This window comes from Neoarius graeffei, chromosome 7 (assembly GCF_027579695.1).
Source record: "Neoarius graeffei isolate fNeoGra1 chromosome 7, fNeoGra1.pri, whole genome shotgun sequence".
Taxonomy (NCBI): domain Eukaryota; kingdom Metazoa; phylum Chordata; class Actinopteri; order Siluriformes; family Ariidae; genus Neoarius; species Neoarius graeffei.
The window spans coordinates 72,811,280-72,832,194 of NC_083575.1; the positions used below are offsets into that span (position 1 = coordinate 72,811,280).

General features: G+C 42.2%; 1 protein-coding gene across 2 annotated transcripts in view; it reads right to left on the reverse strand.

Moving 5' to 3' along the window:
• si:dkey-28b4.8 (sarcoplasmic/endoplasmic reticulum calcium ATPase 2) overlaps nucleotides 1-19,600 on the reverse strand; it is an 85,728-nt gene extending 66,128 nt beyond the window's left edge. Inside the window, exon 1 of one of the 2 annotated variants that reach the window (XM_060926375.1) lies at nucleotides 19,204-19,600. The gene's annotated coding sequence lies outside the window, so the exon portion shown is untranslated. Of the gene's footprint in view, nucleotides 1-8,228; nucleotides 8,322-19,203 lie in introns of those variants that run through there. The other variant, XM_060926376.1, reaches the window with a different exon arrangement.
• Nucleotides 19,601-20,915: the final 1,315 nt, after the last annotated feature.

The window sequence follows — 20,915 nt, forward strand, 5'->3', positions numbered from 1 at the left end:
AGAACAGTTTCTATCCTACTGCCATCAGACTTTTGAACTCCATGCATCACCTGCCCCCCCTCATTACTTCAGGATGTGCTGAACTGTGAGATGCCAGTGGTCCCCCCAGGCTGGGAAACCTGGAGGTGTGTGTGCGCGCGCGCACACACACACACACACACACACACACACGTGTGTGGGGTGGGGGTAGATGTCTGTCCAATAGTGTGATCACTGTCTGTCCAATAGTGTGATCACTGTACTAGGACATTACTGATACTGACCCCTGCTTTCCTGGACTGTGTAGTGGGGACTGTGCAATAAGACCCTGTGCATTGGTCTGGGTAACTATACTGCATTCTGTGGCCACAGCTTTGTAATGTAATATGATGACTCACTTGCACCTTACTTATTACTATTTATACCTCCATTTTTAACTTGCCAACTGTGTGTGTGTGGGTATGTGTCCCATACCAACATTAATCTATCTCTACTGCGCTGCTAACTTAGTCAGTGAATACCTGAACCCTGCACCTATTTATTATTTATCTTAATTTTATATCATCACTTCCAACCTTACCAGTACATTTGGTTGTATATATTTATTTTGTGTATCTTATATTTTCTATATACATTTTAAATATTGATGTACAGTACCTATATTGTTTAAACTACTTAATTTACAGGCATCTGTGGGCTGTTTCTAAACGACATCTCACAGTACTTGTATGGTGACAAAGTACTACTACTACTACTACTACTACAAAAATCACCATTGCTCCCAGGTCCGCTCTGACCCGGAGTAGTAGCACCTGCCTGGGTTCCAGCTATGAGTTAAATAGTACATCACCAAGAAGGCGCTAGCAACAGGGTGCTTTTCGGTGCAATGTGGCAGATAAACCCAACAAGTCCAATGCCACATGCCATCTGGTGGTGTGCAAGAGCCACTCAAATGACCAATGGATGGCATCACCTGGCAAGTCAGTGGCCACTGCAGAGCAACTTCCATACCAGTCAGGTCTGTGGCACTTTTGTGCACCACTTGGCATTGGGTCTGGAGGTCCAGAGAGACAGCACAATAGGGGCATGACCTCGTTTGTCTTACCTTACTGTGCAAGTCGCTTTGTTAGGAGAGAATGGTATGCAAGAGCTCATGAGGCAAGATATTCCGCGGCAGCTCAGCTGGACCATTCATGCTGCTGCTGCGGGCAACTCAGTCACTCTGGTGCAGGCCTCGTGATCCATCTGCGTTTCTGTGCATCCTTTTGCACTAGCGATGGACAGCCAATGACGACCTGAAAAAAAAACTTCCATGGCTATTCCTAAGTTGCATGCGTTTATTTACCCGAGTGGCAGGACCAACCAAGATTATAGTTGTGTTGGGACTGCTCCAGACTGGGACTAAATTCAGGCATAGGTATAGTCATAATTGTAGTTATACACCGCATTCCAAAGTATTATGCAAACTGGATTTAAGTGTCAAAAGATTTAAATTTTTGTTTTTCAATTAAACTCATGGATGGTATTATGTCTCAGGGCTCTTTGGATCACTGAAATCAATCTCAGACACCTGTGATAATTAGTTTGCCAGGTGAGCCCAATTAAACTACTTAAGAAGGACGTTCCACATTATTAAGCAGGCCACAGGTTTCAAGCAATATGGGAAAGAAAAAGGATCTCTCTGCTGCTGAAAAGCGTCAAATAGTGCAATGCCTTGGACAAGGTATGAAAACATTAGATATTTCACGAAAACTTAAAAGGAACAGTCCACCGTACTTCCATAATGAAATATGCTCTTATCTGAATTGAGATGAGCTGCTCCGTACCTGTCCGAGGTTTGCGTGACCTCCCAGTCAGTCAGACGCAGTCAGACGCGCTGTCACTCCTGTTAGCAATGTAGCAAGGCTCAGTATGGCCAATAGTATTTTTTGGGGCTGTAGTTAGATGCGACCAAACTCTTCCGCATTTTTCCTGTTTACATAGGTTTATATGACCAGTGATATGAAACAAGTTCAGTTACACAAATTGAAACGGAGCGATTTTCTATGCTATGGAAAGTCCGCACTATAATGACAGGCGTACTAACACCTTCTGCGCGCTTCGGCAGCGCATTGATATCTGAGCTCCGTATCAATGCGCTGCCGAAGCGCGCAGAAGGTGTTAGTACGCCTGTCATTATAGTGCGGACGTTCCATAGCATAGAAAATCGCTACGTTTTAATTTGTGTAACTGAACTTGTTTCATATCACTGGTCATATAAACCTATGTAAACAGGAAAAACGCGGAAGAGTTTGGTCGCATCTAACTACAGCCCCAAAAAATACCATTGGCCATACTGAGCCTAGCTACATTGCTAACAGGAGTGACAGCGCGTCTGACTGACTGGGAGGTCGCGCAAACCTCGGAGAGGTACGGAGCAGCTCGTCTCAATTAAGAGCATATTTCATTATGGAAGTACGGTGGACTGTTCCTTTAAGCGTGCTCATTGTACTGTGAAGAGATTTGTGGCGGATTCAGAGCACAGATGGGTTCGTGCAGATAAAGGCATAATGAAGAAGGTTTCTGCCAGACAAATTCATCGGCTTAAGAGAGCAGCTATTAAAATGCCATTACAAAGCAGCAAACAGGTACAACCCCGATTCCAAAAAAGTTGGGACAAAGTACAAATTGTACATAAAAATGGAATGCAATAATTTACAAATCTCAAAAACTGATATTGTATTCACAATAGAACATAGGCAACATATCAAAATGTCGAAAGTGAGACATTTTGAAATTTCATGCCAAATATTGGCTCATTTGAAAGTTCATGACAGCAACACATCTCAAAAAAGTTGGGGCAGGGGCAATAAGAGGCTGGAAAAGTTAAAGGTACAAAAAAGGAACAGCTGGAGGACCAAATTGCAACTCATTAGGTCAATTGGCAATAGGTCATTAACATGATTGGGTATAAAAAGAGCATCTTGGAGTGGCAGCGGCTCTCAGAAGTAAAGATGGGAAGAGGATCACCAATCCCCCTAATTCTGCGCCAACAAATAGTGGAGCAATATCAGAAAGGAGGAGTTCGACAGTGTAAAATTGCAAGGAGTTTGAACATACCATCATCTACAGTGTATAATATCATCAAAAGATTCAGAGAATCTGGAAGAATCTCTGTGCATAAGGGTCAAGGCCGGAAAATCACACTGGGTGCCCGTGATCTTCGGGCCCTTAGAGACGGCACTGCATCACATACAGGCATGATTCTGTATTGGAAAATCACAAAATGGGCTCAGGAATATTTCCAGAGAACATTATCTGTGAACACAATTCACCGTGCCATCCGCCGTTGCCAGCTAAAACTCTATAGTTCAAAGAAGAAGCCGTATCTAAACATAATCCAGAAGTGCAGACATCTTCCCTGGGCCAAGGCTCATTTAAAATGGACTGTGGCAAAGTGGAAAACTGTTCTGTGGTCAGACGAATCAAAATTTGAAGTTCTTTATGGAAATCAGGGACGCCGTGTCATTCGGACTAAAGAGGAGAAGGACAACCCAAGTTGTTATCAGCGCTCAGTTCAGAAGCCTGCATTTCTGATGGTATGGGGTTGCATTAGTGCATGTGGCATGGGCAGCTTACACATCTGGAAAGACACCATCAATGCTGAATGGGATGTCCAGGTTCTAGAGCAACATGTGCTCCCATCCAGACGACGTCTCTTTCAGGGAAGACCTTGCATTTTCCAACATGACAATGCCAAACCACATACTGCATCAATTACAGCATCATGGCTGCGTAGAAGAAGGGTCCGGGTACTGAACTGGCCAGCCTGCAGTCCAGATCTTTCACCCATAGAAAACATTTGGCGCATCATAAAACGGAAGATACGACAAAAAAGACCCAAGACAGTTGAGCAACTAGAATCCTACATTAGACAAGAATGGGTTAACATTCCTATCCCTAAACTTGAGCAACTTGTCTCCTCAGTTCCCAGATGTTTACAGACTGTTGTAAAGAGAAAAGGGGATGTCTCACAGTGGTAGACATGGCCTTGTCCCAAGTTTTGAGATGTGGTGTTGTCATGAAATTTAAAATCACCTAATTTTTCTCTTTAAATGATACATTTTCTCAGTTTAAACATTTGATGTGTCATCTATGTTCTACTCTGAATAAAATATGGAATTTTGAAACTTCCACATCATTGCATTCCATTTTTATTTACAATTTGTACTTTGTCCCAACTTTTTTGGAATCGGGGTTGTATTTGAAGCTACTGGTGCCTCTGGAGTACCACGAACCTCAAGCTGTAGGATCCTCCAGAGGCTTGCAGTTGTGCATAAACCTACTATTCGGCCACCCCTAACCAATGCTCACAAGCAGAAATGGTTGCAGTGGGCCCAGAAATACATGAAGACTAATTTTCAAACAAACAGTCTTGTTTACTGATGAGTGCCGTGCAACCCTGGATGGTCCAGATGGATGGTTGGTGGATGGCCACCATGTCCCAACAAGGAGCTGGCAGAGTCATGTTTTGGGCCGGAATCATGGGGAGAGAGCTGGTAGGTCCCTTTAGGGTCCCTGAAAGTGTGAAAATGACCTCGGCAAAGTATATATAGAGTTTCTGACCGACCACTTTCTTCCATGGTACAAAAAGAAGAACTGTGCCTTCCGTAGCAAAATCATCATGTATGACAATGCACCATCTCATGCTGCAAAGAAGACCTCTGTGTCATTGGCTGCTATGGGCATAAAAGGACAGAAACTCATGGTGTGCCCCCCATCCTCCCCTGACCTCAACCCTACTGAGATCATTTTAAGTATCCTCAAGCAAAAGATCCATGAGGGTGGGGGGCAGTTCACATCAAAACAGCAGCTCTGGGAGGCTATTCTGACATTGTACAAAGAAATTCAAGCAGAAACTCTCCAAAAACTCAAGTTCAATGGGTGCAAGAATTGTGAAGGTGATATCAAAGAAGGGGTCCTATGTTAACATGCAACTTGGCCTGTTACAGTGCCTTGAAAAAGTATTCATACTCGAACTTTTTCACATTTTTCCACCTTACAACCACAAACTTAAAAGTTTTTTATTGAAATTTTATGTGATAGACCAACACAGAGTAGCACATAATTGTGAAGTGAAACGAAAATGATAAATGGTCTTCAAAATTTTAAACAAAAATCTGAAAAACGTGATGTGCATTAGTATTCAGCCCCCCTGCGTTAATACTTTGTAGAGCCACCTTTTGCTGCAATTACAGCTGCAAGTCTTTTGTGGTACGTCTCTACCAGCTTTGCACATCTAGACACTGAAATTTTTGCCCATTTTTCTTTGCAAAATAGCTCAAACTCAGCCAGATTGGATGGCGTGTGTCTGTGAACAGCAATTTTCAAGTCTTACCACAGATGCTCAAATGGGATTTAGGTCTGGCCATTGTCTTGCTGGAAGGTGAATCTCCTTCCCAGTCTCAAGTCTTTTGCAGCCTCCAACAGGTTTTCTTCCAGGATTGCCCTGTATTTAGCTCCATCCATCTTCCCATCAACTCTGACCAGCTTCCCTGTCCCCGCTGAAGAAAAGCATCCCCATAGCATGATGCTGCCACCACCATGCTTCACAGTGGGGATGGTGTGTGCAGGGTGATGAGCAGTATTAGTTTTCCGCCACACATAGCGCTTTGCATTTAGGCCAAAAAGTTCAACTTTGGTCTCATCTGACCAAAGCACCTTCTTCCACATGTTTGCTGTGTCCCCTACATGGCTTCTTATGCCTGTCTTTCAACAATGGCTTTCTTCTTGCCACTCTTCCAAAAAGGCCAGATTTGTGGAGTGTACGACTTATAGTTGTCCTGTGCACAGATTCTCCCACCTGAGCTGTGGATTTCTGCAGCTCCTCCAGAGTGATCATGGGCCTCTTGGCTGCTTCTCTGACCAGTGCTCTCCTTGCTTGCTCTGTCAGTTTAGGTGGACGGCCATGTCTTGGTAGGTTTGCAGTTGTGCCATATTTTTTCCATTTTTGAATGATGGACTGAACAGTGCTTCTTGAGATGTTCAGAGCTTGGGATGTTTTTTTTTTTTTTATAACCTAACCCAGGGCGGCACGGTGGTGTAGTGGTTAGCGCTGTCGCCTCACAGCAAGAAGGTCCTGGGTTCGAGCCCCGGGGCCGGCGAGGGCCTTTCTGTGTGGAGTTTGCATGTTCTCCCCGTGTCCGCGTGGGTTTCCTCCGGGTGCTCCGGTTTCCCCACAGTCCAAAGACATGCAGGTTAGGTTAACTGGTGACTCTAAATTGACCATAGGTGTGAATGTGAGTGTGAATGGTTGTCTGTGTCTATGTGTCAGCCCTGTGATGAGCTGGCGACTTGTCCAGGGTGTACCCCGCCTTTCGCCCGTAGTCAGCTGGGATAGGCTCCAGCTTGCCTGCGACCCTGTAGAAGGATAAAGCGGCTAGAGATAATGAGATGAGATGAGATGATAACCTAACCCTGCTTTAAACTTCTCCAGAACTTTATCCCTGACCTGTCTGGTGAGTTCTTTGGTCTTCATGATGCTGTTTGTTCTTCAGTGTTCTCTAACAAACCACTGAGGCCTTCACAGAACAAGTGTATTTATGCTGAGAGTAAATTACACACAGTAGGACTCTATTAACTAATTAGATGACTTCTGAAGGCAATCGATTGCACTGGATTGTATTTAGAGATATCAGAGGACAGGGGGCTGAATACTAATGCACATCACATTTTTCAGATTTTTATTTGTTTAAAATTTTGAAGACCATTTATCATTTTCGCTTCACTTCACAATTATGTGCTACTCTGTGTTGGTCTATCACATAAAATCTCAATAAAAAAATTAAGATCGTGGTTGTAAGGTGGAAAAATGTGAAAAAGTTCAAGGGGAGTATGAATACTTTTTCCAAGGCACTGTAAGATGTTTTTGACTGAAATAATAGCTTTTGATTTCAGTAAATGTGACCACCAAATGCTCCAAATAGTCCTCTCGTAACCACAAGAGTTTGACTTCCCCGCTCACATCTGCATTGCAGTGTGCCTTGCCAGACAGCAGTAAGTACCATTTTTATGATTGGTATGACCTGACCGTGAGTAGAACTCGCGATCTCCCGGTCGAGAGGCAGACACGGTAACCACTAGACCAACTCGTGGTCTGAAGAAACAGTAAAATGTTTAATTAACAGAACATCTGCGCCATTAAATGAATATTAGCATTTGCTCCGTTTCACTCGTTCAGTTGGACATACCACCGTAGCTCATCGGTTACAGTTTGTCAGCTGAATCAAACCCATCTTTTAATGGAAAAGTACCACCAGAGCACAACTGCTGAGCACATCATTTGTGTGATGAACCATCAGCACAGCAGTTAGACAGACGTTGGTGTGTACATACACACACATGCACATGTGCAGCAGGGTTGCTGTGATTTTTAAAAGCAGTACAAGGCAACAGTACACCATGGAGACACACATTCACACCAGGGGAAATTAAGTACTCACTAGCATGTTTTTGGGAGGCAAGTATAAGCCAGAGAACCCCAGAATCCCTGCTGGCTGGATACTTTTGGTTGGCAGACCATTTATTGCCCAGTAGTGACCGAGGTATTTAAAAACCATAGTGCTGAGAATGTACACCAGCCAAATAACATCTGGGCAGCAATCAGCCCTTTCCATTAACGGACCAGGTAGATGGAGGCCGACAGCGTACAGGAACAAGTGAGCTACAGCCAGCAACTGATCCCCTACAAAAGTGCACCTAGAAGGTACTGATCATTGAGTGTGCGTATGTATATACACATTTTCCCCATTGATTTCCCTTTTGCTTTTTTTGGTGGAGGTCAAGATGACTGGTCAGTCCAGACGTCTCTATCCACAATCATGTTTCAAAGTCCACTAACAATATCTCCAGCAGCTCCTGAGTCTGGCCTGTGGTCTCTGACCCAGTAGATTTTCTCAATATAGTTCTAGCAGGAACCAGCCTGAGAGCATCCAGGAAAATATGCACAAACCACTTCAACAGGCTCAATATTTTTTTTTTTCTTGAAAGAGCAGCAGATCCATTTCAAGGCTGTCTCAGATCATCATGCTCTTCCCATGCTACTTTGACCAACAGGGAACAGGTTCTTGAACCAGTTTCATTCAGGATTCTTTGAACCTTGGTGCCAGCTACCAAACCAGTCCGTGTTTTCACCAGTTTTGTAACCACTGTAATCAAGGAGGCATCATGAACAAAGAGCGTTGCATAAGATGGCAGAGCACATTGATTACCTGTGAGCTTTTGTTTTTTTTTTTACAGATGTTTCCATTCCATTTTTTCTGACGCTGTATCTACTTCTGTTGCATTCTCCATTGCTGCTCTCTGCTTCCTCTTCAAAACTAATGACACGCCCACTGAGGTCACGGTTTGTGGCGGAAAAACCAGCTATATTTTCACTTTAGCTGGGAACCAACTTTTCAGGTTCCAAACTGATTTCTGGTCTAAATGCTCTACGCCAGGGGTGCCCACAAGATTTTGATTTGCGAGCTACTTTTAAAATGACCATGTTAATATGATCTACTCAGACTAGGTTGTTACCACTACTAGGCCTACTATGACTACTAGTACTGCTGCTGCTGCTGCTACTACTACTACTACTACTAATAATAATAATAATAATAGACACTTGTTTTGATTTATAAACATTCATATGCGATTTGTTTAATAATATGCAAACATGCATACAAAAAGGTGACTGAAATTTACATTCAAATTATGTTAAATGCATAAGCTTTGTACTCCTAAACATATTTTTGTTCAAATCACTGTTAACTTTTATAAACCGCAAACTACTAATAAGTAAACATGAAACAAGCCCACTGCAAAAAAAAAAAAAAAAAAGGGCTATGTTTAGAAAAAAAAAAAAAAAAAGTTAAATGCATCCAGACAGGCATTGTAAACCCCAAAACATTTTTGTTCACATCAATTGACTTTTGTATAGCCTGCTAGACAGAGATTTGACATTTACAACAATTTTATATATAAACATTTAAAAAAATTTTTTTTTTAACCATGGAACTTAGCAACAGCACAACATTAATACATAGCATACTGATGTAGGCCCTAAATCAGATCTTAATTCGATGATGATCGGCACTGGAGGGAGTCAGAGAGGGCTGCATAGTCTGGACAGTAGCTGCTGGTAGCGAGCCTCAAGCAGGCCTCGAGATGATCGTCGGACATACCGGAGCGGTATTTGGACTTAATGATCTTCATATGCGAAAAGGCCGACTCGCACAAATAAGTGGAGCCGAACAATGCGGTTAAGGAGGTGGCACATTGCCGCATGTTCGGGTACTTCGCCTCCGTGAGTAAATTCCAAAACGTCCCATGCGCCCTGGACTTCAACTCGATGTCAGACTGCAGCATCAGCATCTCGTCTTGCACGGCAGACGTGTTCAGCTGAAACAGTGCCGCAACTTTTGAGGCGAGGGAATCCACCTCAGTATCTTCCCCGAATGGGTGGCACATGAATGTAGCTAGTGGCTCGAGCAAAGCAAAGTCTTGAAATCGCTTCTCAAACTCTGACTGGAGAATTTCAATCTGCTCAGTGTAGCGCGCACTGTTCAGTTGCGTAAACGCCCTCCCTTGCATCTCCGGCTCCGAGGCGAGGTTTAGGAAGTTTCCTAAATCACGGCGCTGCATCTTTGAAACCAGCAGTTTCATTTTACTGGTCGTCATGGTAACCTAATGTAACATTTTTTTTGACGCAGCGCTTGGCTGACATTTCGCTTCAGAGAAAAAGCGAATTTGTTTACATGTAATGACCACGACGTTTTTTTTTTTTAAATTTCATAACAAATATATTAATATTTACATATCAATCATGAGATCTACCATCCCTGCCTTCGAGATCGACCGGTCGATCGACGTAGTGGGCACCCAGGCTCTACGCAGTTCAAAATCTAGTGTGTGAACCAGAAGCACCGAGCTCTATATAAAATATGGAGAGCTCCTAGCCTATTCTCCGCTGGAGAGACGAGTGAAGCCACCTGGCTGCCATCTTATCACTCACATGTACTTGGTTTGTGCATTAAACCATCATAACTGATCAAATTTGCCCCAAGACAAGTATCTCCTGACTTCCCCCCCCCCCTTCATTACCTCCTCTTATTTTCTCAACTTGACCCATATCCCTTACATATCTTTAGAACACTCCCCTTCACTTATTTTTCTCCCCCTTTTCTAGTCCAGTCTCTGATCATTTTTTGAACAGCTCTTACTACTATAATTATTTTTATGGAGATTATTTCAGCTTTTCTTTGTACAGGAAATCATATCGGCCACCGTCTGGGAAATAAGCCGTTGACCATGAAATATGACCAACCCTGATTTAAGAGTACTTAGATATACTTGCACTCAATTTAAACTAAAATCATGTTGCTAGACAATCATGCCCATTTTGTCACTTTGTGCAAGTGGGTATGACATGTGTAGATGATCTACACTGCCAAATGTACTTAGTCATAGGTAAATGAAAATAACTACTGACCTAACTAGAATAATAACATCTCTTTATTTACATCCCTCACTGCCATTTCTGCCTCAGGCTATGGGCCTTCTTTCATTTAGGCTCCTGGGGCTAATTTACTCAGTTCATTTTTCTTTTTGAATTTGAGCCTTTGAGCTTGAGCTCTCACATTCAATATCAAACATGTCTAGACTTTGGCTTTGATCTAGTCTGGGACATTTCCATAAAAAATCTGACACAGTCACAGTGTTCATCCCAGGTATCAGTGTCAGATTTTCAACAAAAACAGACAAGATGATGAGACAGATTTTCTGGGTTTTTTTTCCCCCTTCCTTTCGCTCTTGTAAACCATCATAAAATGCTATAAGGGATCCACACAAATGGCACTAAGCACATACGTGTTAAAATGATCACACACTAATACTCACAGGTGAAATATCAGTCCACAACTTTTGACTTGAGTTTGTACAGTTCACTGCTGCACATGCAGGCATTTTTATAGTAAATTTTCTTCACTAACTACATAACTTGTCCAATTTTGTGTAGCTTCCAGTAGCCTAAATGACCGTCCCACTCTGCGACGCGAGTGGTAAGATGGCAGCCAGATGGCTTCACTCTGACAAGTATATGAGCTCTCCAGATTTTATATAGAGCTCCGCGACCAGAATGCAGGGTTCCCGCTGGCGCTCGTCATAGCCGAACAGAATCCGTCAGTGATGAAGAGAAAATGACTAGCAGTCGTCACAGTGGTGAATGTATTTGTCATCTTGATCATTATCAAGAGTCATCTTTTTTTAGAAATCCCTCCGTTTGTCGAAATCCAACCACAGTGAAGAGACGGTGGGAAGCCAGAGTGTAAACAATGAGCACGTGCTTGTGACCAATTTAAAAATCAACTACACAATGATCAAATGAGCGCCAAGCTTCTGACCAATTGCAAGGCATCTTAATCGGTCTGGTGTGGTGGTGTAATCATCTCTGCATGAACCAAACAATGCAGTCTAAGCTGACCAAGTTTTTTTCAGGCTCCTTCAAGCACTGAAGATGATTTAAGGGCCAAAATAGCCACAGAGGAGGCACACTCAGAGCCCCTACTGTCCCCGAGCACATCGGACAGTGTCAGTGATACAGGGGTCGGTCTAAATAAATAAATTTGATTAAATAAAAAGTGAAAACACAAAAAATTATCCCATGCCAAAGTGAAAGTGCTGTCAGCCAGCAAGCGACCGAAGGGAGCTACATTTTGGGGCTACAGCCTCTGGGTATTTTCCCCCCTCAAAAAAAAGTAAGAGATTAATAGAAAACAACTGACTTGGATATCATCTGGGATTTTGAAATGTTGTAATATAATAATGTAGTTTAGAATTGATGTCTTTATGGTCCTAAAGGAGAGACGAGTATGAGAAATGAATTTTTTTTTATTAAACTGATGATTAATTTTACTAGGTGATATTAAGTCAATTGGCACATGTGTCAGTTACCTGAGACATTATGGGTGTTGATAACTTAATAATAGGAAGACAGAAACTGAAGTGAATGACAAATTTAAAAAGAGCAGTGCAAAAATCACTAATAAACGATATAATATTTGAATGTGTGTGGGTGATAATATTTCCTGTAAAGTTAGATACAACCTCCCCAACCTATCGATGTCCATCTCCCTTAAAAAATATAAGCTCCAGGAAAACATGACTGAGCTCCTGGTGTTTTACCAACTAATGGTATGATTAAATAAATAAATAAATAAATAAATAAAATGCCACGTCATCCTGTGTGCGGCTTGTACTGTAAATCGACAGGGAATTTGAATTCTTTCACTATCGGTCGTTCCGAGATTCTTCTTGACTCTGTTCAATTCTAAGTCAAGTTTTGTGTTGAAGTAAAGGCTAAAGAGAGTCCTAATATCTCTTGAATAAGTCCATGCTAAAACAACCTGAAATAAGCTCAAACTAGAGGTTTATTTTAGTTTGATGGTGCACAGGGAGCCCAACATCAAGTCTCTCTTATTTGAGGCTGGAGTGGAGCCCAGATTTTATATGTAATGGAGAGCCCTAGCTGTATCTGTACAAATATTTGAATTGCACCAGTTTGGTTGGTATAAACCTGCATCAAGTCCACTCTGACAAGTCAGTAACTAAGAAAAAAAAAAAAGAAAAAAAAAAGTGAACACTTATTTGACTATTTTTCAAGGAAAAAAATATATATATATATTTTTCAGAACCTGGGGGAACCCTGAGAATGGAACCAATTCCCTGTTGGTAGAAAAGGGGCAACACTGTCAGAGTGTAAACCCAGCAACACTGCAGAGGAACCTCATTTTTGCTATCCGTAATTACAACTTTATCTTTTGGTCACTACCCACAGCTCATGATCACTGGTGATAAGGACAGACCGTCTGGAATGCTTCTTCTGCAAACTGAACTACTGCGACACAACCACAGACCAATACAGCATCTGCATGAACTGCAGCTTCACACTCGGTATTCCTGGAACAGGCTTCAGAATTCACTGCAACCCTCATCTTGGGAAAACGGTTACTGAGGAGGAATCAGAAACTGTAACACCCCCCCAATAAATAAATAAATAATAAAAAAAAACCAACAATCCCACCATGGATGGCATAGCATCTCTTAAAAAATAAATAAAATAAAGAGGCCCACATAGGTCTAGCGCCCCTGCTGGCTGGCTGCAGTATAATGTCTAGCACCACCCATCCCTATGTATTTCGATGACAAAATAGTTGATTTTCCATATCTTTCCATCATTGTCTAATTCAATCAGTTTTCCCCTACACTGATTGCCCCTGATTTCCCCTACACTGATTGCACTGATAGTATTATTTACACTAATTTTTCCCCCCTAGAAATTAGTGTAAAAATTTATTGCAGTTTATTATATGGCGCACACTACTTCTGGTAAAATCGTTGGCTCCGATTGGTTCCTTGGCGGGCAGAATTTTCCCGTAATACCCATGGGCGATAACAGACTTTCTTTCCAAGGCACTGGCTTTCAATGTTGCAAAAAACAAAAATGAATAATTGGAAATCAAAACTGAATCAAAAACAGCCAACACACAAGACAAACAAGAGTCACAGAGTTATTCAAGAAATGAGCGACGAAGAGCATTCAGAAACCGCTAACTGCTAACAGAAATTCAGTTTTGAAACTGCTAGCCGTTTATCCTGTATGCGTGACTCAACTACATTACAAATATGATGTGACTGAAAGCAGCGTCATGCCTCATAATGACTGTCTATTTTCACTTTAGAAATAAAAAAAGCCATATAATAAACTCCTTATTAACCTCGCTTGCTTGGTTTTTACAGGACAAGATCAGCCCGAGGTCTCGACAGTACAGACCTCACCTACAGCTCAATCCATACTGTCAAGACCTCGGTCTGATCTTGTCTCGTAAAAACCGAGCAAGCGAGGTTAATAAATCGTTAATGTTCTAAGGCAGTATGCATGCACTTGGGAATGAAGCGATTGACAGCCTTGGTGATGTGCCGGACCTTGGTATTGGGAGAAGGCCTACCAAATGAGTAGATGAACTAGACTTCAACTCTCATCTCTATTGAGCAAATTCTGGCTCCAAATTTGACATGGAGGAGGAATTTTGGTTTCTTTACAGTCCTTGGGATGGATGAATGAATGAATGAATATTTTGATGCTCCGTTATTAAGCTCATCATCTGTTGGCCGGATGAGCTATGCCATCGTGTGTTGTCCATCATCCATCCAGCATCATCCACATTTCACAAAAATCGCTTCTTCTCTCTCAATTCTTCAATGATTTTTATTCTTTTTGGCAGGAAGGTAGGTCTGCCTGTGGTACATATGGCTTCTACCCAAATTTACATAATTGCAGTTAATAATGAAGATATGAAGTAATTAAACCCTAACAAGCAGTTTCCACACAAATCGCTTCTTCTCCCTCAATTCTTCACTGATTTTGATTCTTTCTGGCATGAAGGTAGGGGTACCTAGGGTGCATATAACTTCTACCCAGATTTGATTAATTACAGTTATTAACAGCTCAGCCTTTAACACAATAATACCGGACATTCTTATCCCCAAGTTGGCCAACCTGGGGCTCCCACCCTCCACCTGCTCCTGGATTAAGGACTTTCTGGTCAACCGACCCCAGCACGTGAAGCTGGGTCCCCACCTCTCATCCGCCCGCATGCTCAGCACCGGCTCGCCCCAAGGCTGTGTGCTGAGCCCACTACTCTACTCACTCTACACGCATGACTGCAGACCCACCCACCCTGAGAACATCACTGTGAAATTCGCAGATGACACAACGGTGGTGGGGATGATCACAGAGGGGAACGAGGCGGCCTACAGAGATGAGGTCCTTAGACTCAGCGAGTGGTGTGCCTTCAACAACCTGGTGCTGAACATCTCCAAAACTAAGGAACTCATCCTGGACTTCCGACGGAACAAAGCCGCCCCTGCCCCCCTGTACATCAACGGCGAAAGCGTGGAGCGAGTGGAGTCCTTCAAATTCCTTGGGGTCCACATCTCTGCTGACCTCTCCTGGGCAGCCAGCACCACCGCACTGGTTAAAAAGGCACAGCAGAGACTACACTTCCTGAGAGTGCTCAGGAAGGAGCAACTTGACACGAACCTGCTGGTGACCTTCTACCGGTCAGCCATTGAGAGCCTGCTGACCTATGCTGTGTCAGTGTGGCACTCAAGCTGCACAGAAGCGGACAGAAAAAGACTGCAGAGGGTGACTAACACAGCACAAAAGATCACCGGCTGCCCTCTACCTCCCTTGTCCACCATTTACAACTCCCGGTGCCTAGGCAGGGCAAAGAGCATCATAAAAGACTATACACACCCTGGCTTCCACCTCTTCGACCTGTTGCCCTCTGGCAGGCGCTACAGGGCCATACCAGCCAAAACAAACAGACTCAGGGACAGTTTCTTTCCAAGAGCTGTCACAATACTCAACTCAAGTTTGCACTGAGGAACTGTCATGCTTGAACACCACTGACAAGGTTACCATCACCACAATACTACTAACCACTTGAACTCAAACCTAGTCTCTCCTTGTCAGACTGTAAACTGTCATATTTGCACTGTAAATGTCACAAGACTGTCATATTGCACTATCATATCAAGTCAGTTCATCTGTTTTTAGACATCCTCTTCCTTTGTCATTAAGTACTGTAAACTGTCACATTTGCACTGTTAATATCATAGCTATCTGTAAACTGTCTTATTGCACTACCATACCAAGTCAGATCATCTGTTTTTTTTAAGTTGCCTACATACTGAAAATAGGCGTCTGTACATGCCAATGCTACCTCTATCACTTGATGCAGCTAGTCACTTTATTTTCAACCCTGTTACTGCTATGCACCTGTGTTCCTTCAGGGACTTGCACAAGTTTATGTATAGTTTATGCATAGTTGTCAGTAATTTTTTAGTAGTAGTTTTATATTAGTTTTATTGTACATATTTTCCTATGTTTATTTTAGTATTTATGTGTGCACTTTATGGTGAAGCTTTAAATGTCATTGTACTTGTATAATGACAATAAAGGCTTTCTATTCTAATGAATTCATGGACCAATTAAGCCTTAATGAGAAGTTCAACAAAAATTGTGTCTTCTCAGTCAATTCCTTGCCATTTTGGATTATTTCCAAAGGTCGGTATTCCTAGGGTGGATATAGCTTCGATATAGCAGGGTTTTCATCAGTAACCAATTGCCGATCGAAATCGTCGGTTGTAACAACGTCTGAATCGATTGTTTTTTCAGCCAAATGCAATTTTCCCGAAATTGTTCGAACTTTCTCGTTGGACTTATTTGAAAAGGAATGTCGTTACTTGCGCGTCGTTTGGTTGCTGATGCTGTGTATGTGTGACTAGATAAAAGGTGGGAACCGATTGGACGATATAAGAAGGATTAGCCAATCATTTCGCGCATATTAGCATATCACATGGTTCCCACATGGTAAGATGGAGACCCTATCCTGTATGGTATAGCGCAGGGCTTTTCAAAGTGTGGGGCGCGCCTCCCCAGGGGGCGCCAGAGTTCTTTGGGAGGGGCGTAAAGTGAGGAAAAATAAACCAGAATAAGTTACTATTGCAGACATTTAGCGAACTTCAGCTAGCCTTTGCCAGAGACAAAACAGATCGATTTTTAGTACCTAAAACTACAGTGAGTGAGGAGACAGAGTCTGGGCCAAGCAAAAAAAAGAAGGAAGTATGACCATGATTATTTAAAGTTTGGATTTTCACAGACTGGATCTGAAGATGCTCCACTGCCACAGTGTGTTGTCTGCCAAGAGGTGCTAGCTAACGATGCTATGAGATGATTAAAATGTGTAAAACAAGATGTTTTAAAAAAAAGCACAGATGTTTAAAATGTGTAAAAGAAAAAAATTAAAAATGTGTACAACAACCATTTTTTAAAAATACGAATGGAACATTAAGTATAGCAACAACAAAAATTGTAAGGGGGGGCGCTGTTGTTTATTTGCTCTCTGAGGGGGGGCTGACTCTCCCACACTTTGAAAACCCCTGGTATAGCGTGATGGCGACCACGAAAAAACGAAAGCGAACACTTTGATTTCGGTTTCGCAGAAAAAACTGGGAAGTCTCGCGGAAAATGCCCAGCAGTGTTCTGCACGGGCGCTTTTAAAGTGGTGCACCGCCACGTTATAATTCTGGCCTGCCACCCTTCCCTTGGCCAAAAAACAAAACAAAAAAAACCCCGTAACTTCATCAGTATACACCAAATAAATCATAAAGCATTCGCTTTATTATAATTTTAACTATTTAACATGCAGAAGACCATTAGACAAATGCATATGTGGCTACCTGAAGTGGCCAAAATAACTAGCCAGCAGCTAAATAACTGCGGGTGTTTGTAGCGTTATTGTACAACGGTTACGCTCATCTAGCTCTTTTCTGACCATACACAGTTACAGTAATCATATAACAGCACACACACACACACAAGTTAAGTTCAGGTCTTTTATTTTATATATCTGTGATTTGTGTATGCAAGAGCTGCATTTTCCAGTTGCTTCACTGTGGTTGCTTACTGCAGGACTTCCGGGTTCCTGGGTCAAAGGGCCCGAACTACGGAGGCCAGGGGGGCTTTGTAGTGCCAGTCTCAGGCACTCGCACCAGCTCGTGCATTGAAGTTCATTGCATTACATGGAAGTTCATTTGTTTTTCATACACAGAAAAAAATATATATATAATTCAGGGATGCGCAACAGGCACATCAGTCTCAACTGAAATGTCAAATGAGTCTCACATTGACAATAAAGATATCCACAGTAAGAATGTGTTAATTTTTTGTAAAATGACTAACAATGATTTAGCATTTCCTATCCATTTATTGGCCAGTTTCACGGTCAAAAAAGGCCCAAATCTGTCAGCTTCAGGGGGACTTTGTCCCCCTGGCCCTCCATTGGGGCCCTGCCCCTTCTCATTTTTGAAAAGTGGAAAACCCTGCCCAGTTTACATTTTAAAAAGTTATTGCTATTTTGCATGTTTGTCGTTACACATTCGATTTCTTCGTTCTGCAAGCGTTCGTGTTATGTTCTGATTTCCCAAATCTTGATTGGGCTTTGTGGCATACGAACTGTAATTGCCATGAGACCCAGGAATGACTGTTGAATTTCTATTTCAGATGGACCATGGAGAGCTAACGATTGGCTGTTAGAAATTGCGAAATTCGTTTTCACAAAACGAATGGGAGTCACGGAGGGCCCCCATGACCCCTGGCCTAATCCGTTACTTTTCACATTTCATCTGTTGTTTTCCATACCAATGAAAACCCTGATATAGTGTATATAGCTTGCAACATTTATTGCGCAAGGTGGCTCACTTTAGATCGTTCCTTCTGGGCTAGACGGGGCCGGAATGAGCTACGCCATCACTGATGGTCTCGTTACGAGGTGGCATGGTGGTGCAGCAGGCAGCATTGTCATCTCACAGCTCCAGGGTTCATGGTTCGATCCATGATGCTCAGTTACTGTCTGTAAACAGGCAGGCTAAACCGCCCCATGTATGAACGAGTGTCTGTGGAGCCCTGTGATGGATAGACTGACATCCCAGCCACACTCCTGGTGTTCCTGGGACAGGCTCCAGATCCACCGCACAACTGAGCAGGATGAAGTGCTTAATGAAGATAAATGCATTGACAGCATTAGGCAGCTATAACCTCATTATAAGTGCTGCAAGAGCTCACAGGTCTGGGGTCTGTTCTCTGCAGCTCTAGTGCACCTGTTAGCTCCCAGCTCAGGAAACCAGAGCTCACCTTGCTCACAAGTACAACTGGATGAAATCTTATTCTTGACAGTTATCCTTTGTGGAAAAAAAATTATATATATTTAGAAAAACATAAAACAAAACTAAAAATACACAACAAAGCACTGACTTAATGTGAATCCAAGCCTAGCAAATAAAGATGCTATACAGCTATAAGACAGAGCTAACCGGCTAACTAGGCATTGCATCAGTCTGTCGCATGACTCTGAAAAATGTAAATATTATTATTGACCTGATACACAACAGACAGGATTTATTTATCGTGTCGTCACGTTTGCCAAGTAGTGACCTTTATTAATAAACGCCACCACAACTGCAGTGCTAATGCTAACGCCAAGCTACATACAGTAATAAAGGTGGGTTAATATTTCCCCTGTGTGTGTTTGTGCGATTTATCAGAGCTAGCTAGCTGGACTGTGAAGAGAAAAGTCTACTCACCACTTCAATATCGCTTCTCCTGCAAACCGATGAGCACCGTTACAATAACAATACAGCAATAGGTCACTTAAATATCCTAAAATAAATCAGCTGTAATTATCCAGTTAGTTGGTTCCTGATACTGCGGTGATCCAGAAAAAAATAATAAACCTTTTTTAGCTTCTATTTTCCAGATAATTCTGCATGATCAAATTAAGGAATCCGCAGGCGAATTAAATCTCCGACATTTTTTTCCAGTTAAGGTTTGATCAGGGCTATATTTCTAAATCTAAAGGAAAACTGTATAATCTGGACCCCGTCGCTTTTAATGTCCTTCTCCTGCTTTCTCCAGTCTCTCTAAATGAGCATCGTTTGTTTTATTTAGTGCCAGGCCACAGAATGACATTATTAGCATCGCCTTCTGTCGCATGACCGATTGTCCAATCAGCATAGAGAAAATCAGCCCATGAAATCGACCTGACCAATCGCATTCATCGCCTCCACAGTAATCCCGCCTACAGACTTTTTTTTTTTTGCGGTTTGTTTGGAGGGCAGTATTATCCGAGCTGATCCCCTCCCGCCCCCGTTTAACAATTGGTGTGCCATACAGAGCTGTTAAATGTATTATTTTTTTGATCACATAGCCACAAACTATTTCCACTTTAAGTAGGACTTTTTTTTTTATTTTAAAGCGAACGCATTTCTTTTCATTTGTCTACAATAAACGTGCAATTCTCACAGATGGGTTGCCAGATTGGAATTATTCCCACTAATAGAAGAAGAAACCTTTATTTGTCACATGCACACTTCAATTCATCCTCTGCATTTAACCCATCTGAAGCAGTGGGTAGCCACACCAGAGCACCCGGGGAACAGTCAGGGGTTAGGTACCTTGCTCAAGGGCACCTCAGCCCAAAGCCTCCCCACGTCAACCTCACTGCATGTCTTTGGATTGTGGGGGAAACCGGAGCAAACCCATGCAGACAACATGCAAACTCCACACAGAAAGGCCCTCGCCGGCTGCTGGGTTCAAACCCAGAACCTTCTTGCTGTGAGGCGACCGTGCTAACCACTACACCACCATGCCACCCACATACAGCATCAAAGTGTAAATTTGCCATATCAATATTACTAAATTCTAAAAATATAGAATAAAAATCCCGTTTAGCATCTCTTAGAACGTGGACTTTGTCCTAATTCCATCTGACTATGATTAAAATACAATCTACAAACATTGTGCAGTTCAGAAAGACAGCACCATACAATATGTTGTGTAAGTATTCACCCCCCTAGAACTTGGTCACATACATTTCATACTGTTACAACCTGGAACTGAAATTGACTTAATTAGGATTATGTTATGAATCTACACAGTACAGCCCATTATACTGAAATGGGGGTTTGCAAAACAATTAAAACCTGGGATTGTATACGTATTTACCCCATTGCTGTGAAATCCCTAACTTAGTTGTCTACATAATCAGCTGAAATGAGGTCACTTGTGTGTAAGTGTTAAAGTGTCACGTGATCTCAATATAAATATACCTGTTTCTGGAAGGCCCCAGAGTTTGTTAGAAAACACACACACACACACACATATGTATATATATATATATATATATATATATATATATATATATATATATATTACACAGACACAAGTGCTTTTCTGGGAAATACGCCACTCATATTTTTCATATGAACTACATCCGGGACATGGAGAACCAAAACAG